Below are 12,966 nucleotides of genomic sequence, written 5' to 3'. Positions count from 1 at the left end.
TACTACCATGACGGCCTCTCCCACCTCCACGAGAATCCGGTGTCTGATTACCCAACACCTAAACCCCTATTGGTAAGGGTCGTAGCATAAGGGTGTAAAATCCTAGCCACGCTACATGCAAGTCCTATCGTCCCGAGAGGTAATCCGAGCGCATCAACTTTTCATCCGGTTTAGTGCCCTAAGCACACGGCACGACAGCGCATCTGATTCAACATGACATTCAACATAATTTCTTCATAAATATATATAGTATCCGGTTCCGCACCGCACCCACCGACACCGAGACCCATCAAAGTAAAGCATCTCCAATTAACATCATAACATTCATATATAAAAGTATGCAATATGCGCAAGCATGCTTAATAATTTATAATGATGATATAATATACAATGCAATAATAATATCAAGCCCAAATAACCAAACCCACTCACATATAAGTTATGTTCCGATGTTATGAGTTGTTGCCGCAATTAAGTAACACGTCGCAAGATGAAAACTTTAAACCTAAATAAAGAGTGAAAACAGGGTTAATTAAGTACAGGGACGGATCCCCAAAAGGTCTCCCATAAGTCATTTAAGTATAAGGTTTTAGAAACAAAGTGGTTGCAGGAGTGGTTTCATGCCCAAATTTTGCAACCACATGCAAATCCTAGGAAACCAGGGGTTCAGGACAGTTTTAGTCAAGGTTGGTTGCGGATGTGGTTTCGTAAAACGAAACCGAGTGTAAATCCTAGGAAACCAGGGGTTCGTGATGCTTTAGTCAAGGTCGGTTGTAGATGTGGTTTCAAAACTCGAAACCGCCCATAAATCCGAGCTTCACAGGGGCCTTCTCGGGGAGGTAATTTCGGGTGGTTTCTTCGTCCGAAACCACATGTAAATCCTAGCTAACCAGGGGGCTTAGGAAGGTCTCTCGCCAAGGGTGGTTGCGGTGTGGTTTCTCAGTGTAACCACATGTAAAACCACATACCTGCAGAACCGAAAATTGAAATGTTTCTCACTAGGGATTAATTTTCCAAGGGGTTTAAAGGTAGGGAGGCTTCAAGAAAGCTTCCTCCTAGGTCCATTAGGGTTCTAAGACTTCATTAGGTCCATGTAATCCCATGGATTTAAGAGGAAAAACAAAGAGAACCTAAATTAGGACATAATAGGGTAGAAACCTTAAATTTCTCAAATGGAAAGAGATTGCTTAGGCTTAGAGGTTGTAATGGAGTGAAATAACTCCACCATAGTCTAGGTTTAGAGGTTCCATCGATTCCTTGGGTTCCAAGAGAACCCTAGGTCGAATCTCTCCCATTTCCCAAACCTCAAAACTCAAAATAGATGAAGAGATGTGGGTTTCAATGGCTTACCTTCCCCAATGTAGAAAAGCTCCACGTAGAGGGCTCCACAAGGTGAGGTTCCGAGCCTTCAACCAAGCTTTTCCATTCCTCCTTCTCCTTTTCTCCTTCCTTCGTTCTTCTTTCCTTCTTTCTTCTTTCTTTTTTCTCCTTTTTCTCCTCTTTCTCTCCTCCACGATTTAGGTTAGATGGGAGAAGAAATGAAAATGAATGCTTCTCCCCCCCCCCCTTTGTCTTATTTATAGAAAATGGGTCTTGGGTCCTTTAAGTTAAATGGGTCAATAGCTAAATGGGTCGACCCATTGGTTTTAATTAGAAAAGAACCCATAAGGATGGGTCCAATTGGTTGGGCAAGAAATAGAATAAAACCCATTTGTTTGATCCCACATGTCAAATGGGTCAAATAGATTGAATGGATCGATCCAAGTTAAATGGGTCACCCAAGTTAAATGGGTACTCTAAGTTAAATGGGTCAAGAGGGCTTAATGGGTTGACCCATTAGTTCTACTTGGGTTAGAAAAAGGAATACCCAACCTTGGGTCAAATAGAGTTAGATGGACCCTTAGGTTAAATTGCCACTTAAGCCCAATGGGCCTCTTAAGCTAATGGGCCTGCCCACAGGTTTCAAATAGAAAAGAACCCACTTGGGGATGGGTCCATCCACCATGGGATTATAAGCCCATCACACGCTCCCTTAAATAAGTGGGACCCACAAATAGGATATTCCCAACTCAACTAAAATAGTCTAGGCGGTCCAAATCTTGACCCGCACTTCGAGGGCATCAAGGAAAAGGATAAATACATAAGCCAAGGGCTAGAACTTACTTCTCCATTGCCATGGTGTGTCAATGGTAAGCCCGTATCATGGTCAATAATTTGTAATGGTTTGACCACGGTGAACGACTCACCAAAGACGCGTGGCGTGATAACCACACGTCACGGGGAAGAAATAATAATTAATTATGATCCGGGGTGCGGGTATAACAATTCTCCAACGAAGGTCTCTCTCTCCATCGCCCCTCTTTCTTTCTCTTTTTTTGTGAAATCCAAACACTTCCACCTGAGAATCCTACAATTCACACTGTTACAGTTTGGCTCAAATCCCAACCCGGATCCAAATCCAAACCCTAACCTGAATCCAATTGTAGGTCTGAAACCCGAGGCCTTAACCACTTGTATGTTATGGAGTATTAACCAGGTGCTTAAACGAGAGGAAGGAACCCCACTAGTGAGTTTCCACTTGCTGGTAAGACGACCGATACCTTTCTCATGCAATTGCAAGATCCACCGTCAGATGTACGGATCATAGTAAGTACCACTGGCTCTAGCGAACCAAAAACAAAGGATTAATGTTTTGAACTGATAAATTATGATGGGAGTGTAGTAGTACGCGAAAACACCGACACTCAGGGTATCTCGACACAAAAACAGCAAGGAGACCACACATTGGTCGATGCTGGATTGACCACTCCCATCGACCAGAGCGACCAGAGCTGCTGTCGTAACAAATCTCTGTCTCGGGAGTGCGGGGCCAGTGTCTCGAGTCGGGAATCTTGTCGCCATATCCCAATTACCTAGTAGGAGTATTCTCCTGACAATGTTGGTACGCAGGACCTGCATATTGACCCGTGTACACAAAATCGGATAGATAAATAGTTTTTGACCATATAAGCCCCAAGCAAACAGACCCTAAAACCTATTTCTATTTAAACCCAATTGAAGGCTGAGAACTAGTTCACTGTTTCAAACGTAGAAGAAGGAGAAGAAAAGAGAAAGGAGAGGAGAAAGGAAAGGAAGGGAGGGTTTGGACCATCCCTCTTGCTACACAAATTATGACCTAAGGTAGGAACCATCATCCTACACAAATTATGACCTAAGGTAGGAACCATCATCCTCTCCACTCTTTTGCCAACCCAATTCGGTTCTTTACATCAAACCCCCCTCTCCACTCTTTTGCCAATCCGATTCGGTTCTTTACATCAAACCCCCACTAATTTATGGTTTCCAAATTACTAGGCTTGAGTGTGAAGAACTAAGCTAGGAATTCATCTCTTGTTTGAGATTCTAAGGTAAATCTCTGTCTAACTCAACTTAATTTCCTTCCTGATTCTTCCTATACCTAGAACTTAGCCCAAATGTTGAATTAATTCGGATTTAATTTTTCTATTATTTCATACATGTGAAATTGACTTAGACATATGAGATTGAAACCCAAATTCTTACATGCATGGTTGATCACAACCCTATAATCTGAACCAAATTCCATTTTGACCAAATCATTGACCATCTCTTACTGTTTATACTTAATTGAAACAATTAAAAATTCCATTTTCAACTATGCATAGCTGGTTTGACTCAATTGAAACCCAACTCCACGTATGATTCAATCCCATCTCCAATTCACTAAATTCACATCATCCTTGACCAAATTATCATGCTAATCACATAATTGGGGTAATTAGGCATCATCCCTGAGTTCAATTGAGTGAATCCAAGCTTAAACCCCCAAGACTGCCTGTTTTTCCCTTTGATTTTATTACTGCGAAATCTTTGGTTGACCACTCCTATCGACCAAAGAATGACCATCTCAGGAAAATTATAAGCTTGGCCTTTGCCAATCTCTGGTCAATCTCTCTGGTTGACCACTCCCATCAACCAGAATTGTTGTCAAGTCTGTTTTAATGTTTAAACCTAATCTAGCCCAACCCTAAGGCTACCCTAGGACCTCACCTACACTTATACACCATCTAATTCATGTGTATGGTCTATCAAATCATAGGACAGAACCGTTTGATCATTGAGACCTATCGACAACCATCCCAAGGACCAATTCAACTTCGTGATCTCAAATACAAAAAGGTGAGTGGGGATTGACATTGATTTCTTTTGAGAATTTTTGTTTCATTAGTTATCTTATTAGGTGTTATGCATGTGAATGAGATTCATCATTTTATATTATTATAAACTATTATATTAATTGATTTTATTTATGAAATATGGGCTATGAAATTGTGAATGGTAATTGGGTGATGATGCGATGTGTTGGAATGTAGAACTTTGTCATACTAGTATAGATGTCATAGTCAGCTTGAAAATGAGAGGTATGGTGTGTCGTAGTATGGGATGCAGGATCATTGTACACCTTGTACTATGCCATTTAGTCTGCATAAGACTAGGAATGTCACACCCTGGTGCTCCGAGGGTAATGATTGGGGACTCAATGCGGTAAGGTGCAAAAGAAGCCGTGAATGTTCCCCAGTTGTTACCGTAGCCCAAACTTAGAGACTTAGGCATTGTTTTTAGGTGGAATTAAGATTAAAATTGAATCCCATGGAGATAGAATCTTATGCTTGTAAATGCTTGTATGATTTATCTTCACTCATTGGGCTCAGTGGAGCTCACCCCCGTAGAATTTCTTCTTTTAGATGATTTTGCAGGTGGATGTTATGGTGGCACGGAAGATTACTTTGAGACAGAGGTTGATGGTAATTGTGAGTATGCTGGTTTGGACTCTGAGGGGTGTGACCCCTCTTACGCAGGTGATAAGGATTTCCCTGAAAGATGGGGCTTGATGACGAGGAACTCTTTTTCTCTTTGATGTATATATTATTCTTTTGGTGGATGTGATCCACTGTACATATTTTGAACAGTTAGGTTCCAGCCTAATGGATTTAAATGTTGTGAATTCAGACTGTTGGAGGGATCTTCGATGTAAATAATGTGTATATAACTTGTAAATATTAACTTCCTATGCACTTTGATTAATGAATATCTTGATATTGTATTGTGCTTGTGATGTGTATTTACTGCATTTGGATCCTAGAGGTATTTGAATACTTCGGGTATTCGGGTCAACCATCGGATCCTCCCAAGGGGTGGTTTCGGGGTGTGACATACCCACCCATGCCACCCCTGCAAATTCAGCAACTCACACACCCCTGTCATCACTGCCATTGCATGGACTCACACACCCTCACCTGCAATTCCACTAATTCACACAACCATTGCCGCCCCTGTGATTCTAGGGACTAAGCAAGCCAATGTGATTACAGGGACTCACACACCCTACTTGCGAGTCCAACTACTCACACACCCATGCTACCCCTATGATTCTAGGATTATGATTTGGGCTAGTGCTATGGTACCACATGATTACTCTCAGTATTTTAGTTGTTTTAGAACACTCCTACAAGAATTAATTTCAGTTTAGAGTATGAGAACCCACTCCATGATTTTACTGTTAAATGAAAGCTTGTTTTTTGCCTCAAGCTCTGTGAGACTCATAGCCCCTTTATGTGAGATGCAATGCATCAGTTGGTTCTAATTTAGTATAATCAGTTGGTTGTTTCATGCTCTTATTCTTTACTTTCAATTATGCTCTTCAGAAAGCTATCCACAAGTCCCATGTCAATGCTTGATTTCATGAAGTTCTATAAGCTATAAAGGAAAAACCATGCATTTAAAATATAACTCATCTTCCTTTCAACATTTTTATCACTTTTGCACTGTTTACTAGTTCTAACTATGATATTTTCTATGTTTGTTTTTACAAGAAAAAATATATCAACATCAAGTGTGAATGATAACAACCAAGGTTCATTAAAATATTTGAACCTATAATATAACTGACATAGAAGGCATTAGTGAGAATATCAAAGTCTGTATAAAATGAGAACATATTGTCCTACTGCTACCAAGATACACTAAAAGAATGTGATTTCTTCTCCTGGTGTGACCCAATAAATGCACCAACAATATTGCCCACAAGCGGAGACAATCCCATGAGGTTGTAGGTGAAAGAATTCAAAAAGACCGACAGAGGGGTAAAGATAAGCGTGATTTGAAGAAAAAAATAAAGGATTTGGAGAATTCTTTTGAAATACTGAAGATTGTAGTAACAGTTTTGGTTGTAGTGGTCTTTGTATTGTTGTTTGTAAAAATTGAGGAAAGCAAGTTTGTATTGGTCTTTATAATGTTGTTTGTTAAAAACTGACAAAAGCAAGTTGTAAGGTTTCTCTTTTGAATTTGAATGGGAGCAACATCTAATATTACTATTGAGATGATTTTAATTCCATAAAGCCTTGTGAATATGAACCTTAATTTTTAAACGGACAACATTTCAACATAAGATGACAATAGTACATACTTGTATATTAGGCAACGGTAATATTAAATGATAGAAACCTGATTTCAAATGAACAAAATTCTAAAAGAAATAATACGAACCTTAATTTTCAAATAGACAATATTTCGGCATATAGAAGACAATATTGCAGACTTATATATAAGACAACAGTAAATGCAAGAAAAAATAACTTGATTCCACATGAACATCATTCCACTTTAATCAAATCATCATCCAAACAACTATTATCATCATCCTAATAGAATCTAAATTCATCCAATACATTAAATAAATAAAAGTCATCAATTTCCATACAACTATTACTTATTCAAATTCAAGACCCACAACAATAAAACATCAAAACCATTATATCACCATTTATAAAATAATTACAAGTAAAATCCATCAAATAATTTCATTGTTTCAAACCCCTTAAAAAGTTCTAAACAATCTCTCAAAACATCAATTCCTAACCAACTAAATCATTTTTTTGTCTACAACCATCTCTTTCTCTACGCCCATCAATTCCCAACTCAAGAATCTCTTTGCACCCATCATTTCCCAACCCAAGAATCTCTCTGCAATCATCTCTCATTTTTTTCTAGTTGTTTCTCTTCTTGCATTCCTGTGCGCTTGCTTGACAACCAATTTAGATATGGTCTTCTCTTGTATACTCTTTTGTGTGATAACAGTAGATGATTATGATTTGGTAATTCTCTGAGAGTTACAGGTACCATCTTGGCTCTCATTTATCTTCTTTCTCTACATATGCATGATGTACATAAGTATAGTTAGTTATGCATTTCAGTGAAACATTAAGGAATTATATCATTACAATATAGGTTATGCCTTCACACCAGCTCTCTTATTAGTAAATTTTCCCTTGCCCTTCACTGGAGCTAACTGACATTTCCTCTAGTTGTGGTTTAACTCTTTGTAGTTGCTACAGCTAATATTTGTTGATCTCCCCTTGTACTCCTCATCAACTTCCTTGTTCCTGCTTTTGTGAAGTCTACTTGGTCTCCTCTTAAGAATTGGAGATTGTACCAACTTGCAAGGATCATATGATTTCAATTCAGCCACATCCGGAAGTTGTTGGATCATCCTCTTATATGCATCCATAAATGTTCTCACAATGTAAAATGAATCACAGTATATTCAAGTTTTTCCCTCATGTATGTGATAGTTGTTACTTGTTTACATGGTAGCCTAGTATAATTCCACACTCTACAATTACATGTGTGATCTATCAAATTTACTAAAACCCTACCTTGATACATATCTATGACCTCAAAGGCATGTGGACTTGATGGACAAACAATGCATTCGCTTGCCTTATGCTGCACCTTATCTAATTTTCTCTTAACATTTGTTGTGATTATACCATGATGCTCATAATCGCAGCCCTTCTGATACATATTATACAATCTATCTATCAATTTCACTCTTAACTGGTGAATTAAAGTGAGAATAGACATGTGCCTTAAATCTGCTATCCATTGGTTGAAAGATTTAGTTATGTTGTTTGTGACATGGTCACTCTTTGCCCTAATATTAAATATATGTCTTGCCCACATGATTGGGGGGTTGTTCACCAACCACTAGTATGCTTCATTGTTAAGCTCCTTAATACCCCTCATTTTCTTTTCAAATTGGATGGCAGTATATACTCTTGAGGTTGACAAAAAATGATTTTTAAGTACTGGACCCCCGAAATCTTTTCCTGAAATTCTGATATAAATGTCTAGTGCAACATCTCTGATGAGTATTTGGGAAGATCACACTAATTGCATCTGATAGTCCCTACACAAAATATTTAAATTATCAATTAAACTCAAGCATATAATAGTATGATTTCAAATAAAGAACATATGTAAATAATATTATACATTATGTTTGTCTGACATAAAAATCAGAGACAAATCATCACTGGCATCTTCAAGAGCCTCGTGTAAATAATCAAGAAAAAACAATCAACTATCTTTACATTCCACTTCTACTATACCAAATGCAATAGGGAACAAAACATTGTTTTTATCAACAGATATCACTGACAATAAAACACCACCATATTTACCCTTGAGGTAACATCCATCAATACCAATGAATGGTCTACAATCCCTTCATGAAACATTCTTTGCATGCCTTAAATAGAACAAACAAAATTTTAAACATTGGAGGTTCTAACATGTTTTGTCTCTCATTATAATGGAGCCTGAACATACTACTAGATATGTTCTTTAAAACTATATTCGCATATTCAGGTAACACTGCATAAGACTTTTCAAAGATACCTTGATTCATTTCTATGGCAATTTGGCGTGTCCTGTACATCTTCATGTATGAGACTTTAATGTTGGACGCACTCAACATTGCCTTCATTGCATTCACACTCATTTCTGGATCAGTCTTAACCTGATTTGTAATTTTGTATGTTATCCATTTGGATGTAACACTTCTATGTTCTGTGGTCCTAATACATGTATGTCTTAAATTATATGACTTTATAATAAAAGTCATGTCAGTATTTTGGGTTAGTGAAACACGGGAAGCATTGACTCTCTAAATACAATCAGTTGCTTTTACATACATCAGTCACCCTTTCTTTCTCATTTTTTACAAACAACCTCTCAAAACCCTCTTGAATCACAAAGTTCTGGAAGACAACCCTAAAGTAATGCACATCATCATAAATAGTTCATTTTTCCAAAGTTATTTTCATACAATCAATAGAAACAACATCTTAAGAATCATGCTCAAATATATAATCATGGTTATTATCACTTTTCCCATCATTTTTTTTTTCTAAATTAGCTCCATCACATTGACTGCTATCCATTTCACTTTCCTCATCCTGATCATCAACACTTAGATGTCTCCATTTTTCATCACTACTAGATGGATGGGAACTATACAAAGATTATTCTGATTGTGCAACACTCTTGCTAACTACCCTCAAATCATCAGGAGTCTTACTACTAATTGCCCTTAAATCATCAAAAGTCTTCTTCCAGCCACTACTAGTGCAACACTAATTGTAACTCTTCCACTAACGACAATAGCAGTAGCTTAACCTTTACTAGTAGCATTTGCAGTAGTAGTAGCACTACCACTGCTAGTAGCACTATTCACTATTCGATACCCAACATACACCACCACCCCTGTAGGTTCAATCAGTTGCTCAACTACATTTTCTCCATAAACAATCTCATTGGGGTAATTGTTGACTATATAATTGTCAATGTTACCAGGGCTATCCTCAAGATCATACACATGCAATTTGATGACATTCAACCCAGGAAAACTAAACAACTGATATCTACTAGAGTCATCTGTCACCTCCATATCTATTCTATTAGGGATTTTACATCTGACTTTGAAACTTACATTATAGTCTACAAGTACATGATTAATGATTGAATTGTAGATGTTAAAAATCATGTCCAAGTAGCCATACATGTCTAGGTTAACATATTTTATGAACACTTTTTCACACCAATGAAGTTCAATAATACACCTTACATTCATTGTTGAACAATTAAAAAAGGTCACAATGATTAGACAAAACACCAATGAAATTCAATAGCACACCTTACATTAATTCATTGTTGGATAATTAAAAAATATCATAATAATTAGAAGAAATTAAATAGAGCAACTTATCAAAAAAAATAAATTTAAATAGAGCAGTACAATACATACAGATAAGAAAATATGTCATGGAAATCAAAGCTTTTATTCACTAACATATCCTCAAACATATTACAAACTTATCTGTGAAATAATCAAAGCCAAGTCCAAACTCATTGAAATGCTCAAGGAGAACATAATAGACTATTACCCTGATAGCATCAATAACAATATAAATAACAAGAAGAGAAATAGGTCGATTGGTTCAAAAATGTTGAAGGATTCAGATAATAGGTTTCTCCATAATTCAGTGATAATAAAGTTCTCAAAGCTAAGGCCATTTCTTCTATCAGTCCATGTCTAGTGGAAGCTTAAAACCAAATTTCCAAGCTCATGAGAGAATCAAGATTTTAGAAAACAGAGGGAAATCTTACTAACAAATAAACAATGTTGGTCAATGAATTCATTGAATAAGGATTTAAGTCACTAGGTTTTATAGTTGGTTCCAACAACCCATTCTTGGATTGTAGATTGGTTTCTTCTTGCATTTTTTTACATAAAGGTCAATTAGAGATACAAGTCTAATTGGCTATGTCAATGTGAAATTTGTATCACTTGAGTACTTAGATAAGCTTGCAATCTAGACATACCTTATGTTTTTCTAATATGTTATAAGATGAAAACCATAGTAAAAATGGTCTACTCATCTTGTTGGATAGTGTTTTCATTGAAAAAGTAGGCTTCTTTTTAGTTACTCTACCTATGTTTATATCACATTTTTCTGACTGAGAAATTCTGTAACCCTATCACACAAACACTAGCACACATAAGGAGATTTTTATATAACATAACAAGGAATGGATTCAAGAGGGAAAAGTGACCTTCAAGTAGCAAATGTCCTCAATTTGATTCTTCGTTTGAAATTTTCCTTTCTCAAGTTGTCGATTAAACAAAATTCGTTGATTTTGCAGCTTGCATTTCACCGGATTGGAGATGTTAGAGCAATAGATTGACAGATTGGAGATGTAGAGCTTTCATAGGTCGTCAACTTCACATCTCGAAGACCGCCGAAGAGGACAGTGGAGGTTTGTAGATCGCCTATTTGGAGATATTATAGCAACAGCAGAGTCGAAATGGAGAGTAGAGTTTTCTACCGTATCGTCGGAGTGGAGAATGAAGCTCCTCCCTTGCATATCCCTAGAAATAATAGGAGGTTCACAGATCGCCGGAGAAGAAAGAGGTGAAATAGATGGAGGAAGATGAGGTTGGAACGTTGGTTGAGGAGATGGATTTGGGTTATTTCACATAAGGGTAAAAGGGTCAATGTACATTATTGAAGGCTAATATGGCCATTTATGAATGTTTCGCTTCAACTAACGTTTCAACTTAACGGATATGACTTACTTGTAAGCCCTACAATAGTCTAGGGGAGGTCCATGTAAATATTGAAACTACGAGAGGTGTTTTGTAATTTGTTCAAACACTAGGGGATGCATGTAATTTGCTCTTATTTTAAATAATTTTACCATGTAAAATTATGACAAACAAACATTCAAAAATTTAAGGATAAATTTACATGGAACCGCCTATACTTTGCCCCATACTCAACACACCCCCTCTTATTTGAAAAATCACTTGGACCTCTCCTATTTAGAGGACTATATTACAAGATAGTCCACACCGTTAGATTTATGCGATCAAGTGATGAAGTCAGCAAGTTAATTTTATTTAGATCCCCAAACTACCCTTGGTCATGGGTGGAGTTACTATTTTACTCTGGGATCTAAGAGCCCTAAAATCGATCAACTCTCTTCCTCACATAAAATGTAACTCATTCTCCGCTAGTCCAGTCGAGCCATGAATAGGATGCATCGGAGAAGAAGTCTAGGGTAAAATCTTCGTTCGAACTAAAGCTTCACTCATCGACGAAGAATCGTATAACCCATGAGAATGTCTTGGTGCATGTAATTGAAGTATAACCTTTTGCAAACCCCCTTTACACAACCTTCTTCTTCAAACTCCGACAGAGAAGCAATAATCCTAAATCTTATCAACAAAGCATCTTGGCTACCAGAGGAAGGAGAAGGTAAGTTTTTCCCCATTCTTTTGTTCTTTGTTATTTGTAATTTAAACCTAGTGTTCATAATTAGGGTGTTTTTGTCACAGGAACCAAAACACTAACTGGTAACCAATTTCTCAGATGACAATCCAAGGTAACCTTCAATTAAAATAAGGTTTTTCTTGTTACAGCTTAATGTTGTCTAATGCACTTTGTTATCTGTTCTAAATGGATGAGAATGGATTGAATGATTGTAGGTGAAAGAGCTCGAACTATATAAAATTCCCCCAAGGCCTTCAGCTTTTCCTACATTGAGTGATATAGCGAGCCTCATGCCCCTGACTAAACTCTCTATTTGTTACTTCTCTCTCCGGTAAGTTTCTTCTTCTGTTAATCAGTATTCAAGAAAAGCTTTTTATTTATTTGGCAATACTGAAACTGCATGACTAAGATATTAGGAATAAAAAATTTGGATAGAATAACCTGCTTAAACTTAGGGTAGCTGAAATGAGGATGTTGAGAGGCAAGAGTGGCAGGACATGGGAAGGACAAAGTTAAAAGTATTTATTTTTTGGGAAATCTAGTCCTAGCACCAATAGGTTATAAAATGGGAAGTCAGTTCAGATGGCTTTTTCAATGCATGTAGTGAGCAAAGGCACCAGTGAGGAGAGATATGATGCAAATGGAGGTGTTCAATGTCCAAAGGGAAAGGGTAAGGACAAAGGGAAAATGTGAATGTTTATGAGTTGACTGCAGCAGTGGCATTATGTTTAGGATTCATGTGGCCAATCCAATTAGTTGAATAAGGCTTTTA

This window comes from Telopea speciosissima, chromosome 11 (genome assembly GCF_018873765.1).
Source record: "Telopea speciosissima isolate NSW1024214 ecotype Mountain lineage chromosome 11, Tspe_v1, whole genome shotgun sequence".
Classification (NCBI taxonomy): domain Eukaryota; kingdom Viridiplantae; phylum Streptophyta; class Magnoliopsida; order Proteales; family Proteaceae; genus Telopea; species Telopea speciosissima.
The sequence above is the reverse complement of the archived record's forward strand: the minus strand, read 5'-3'. Positions refer to the sequence as shown.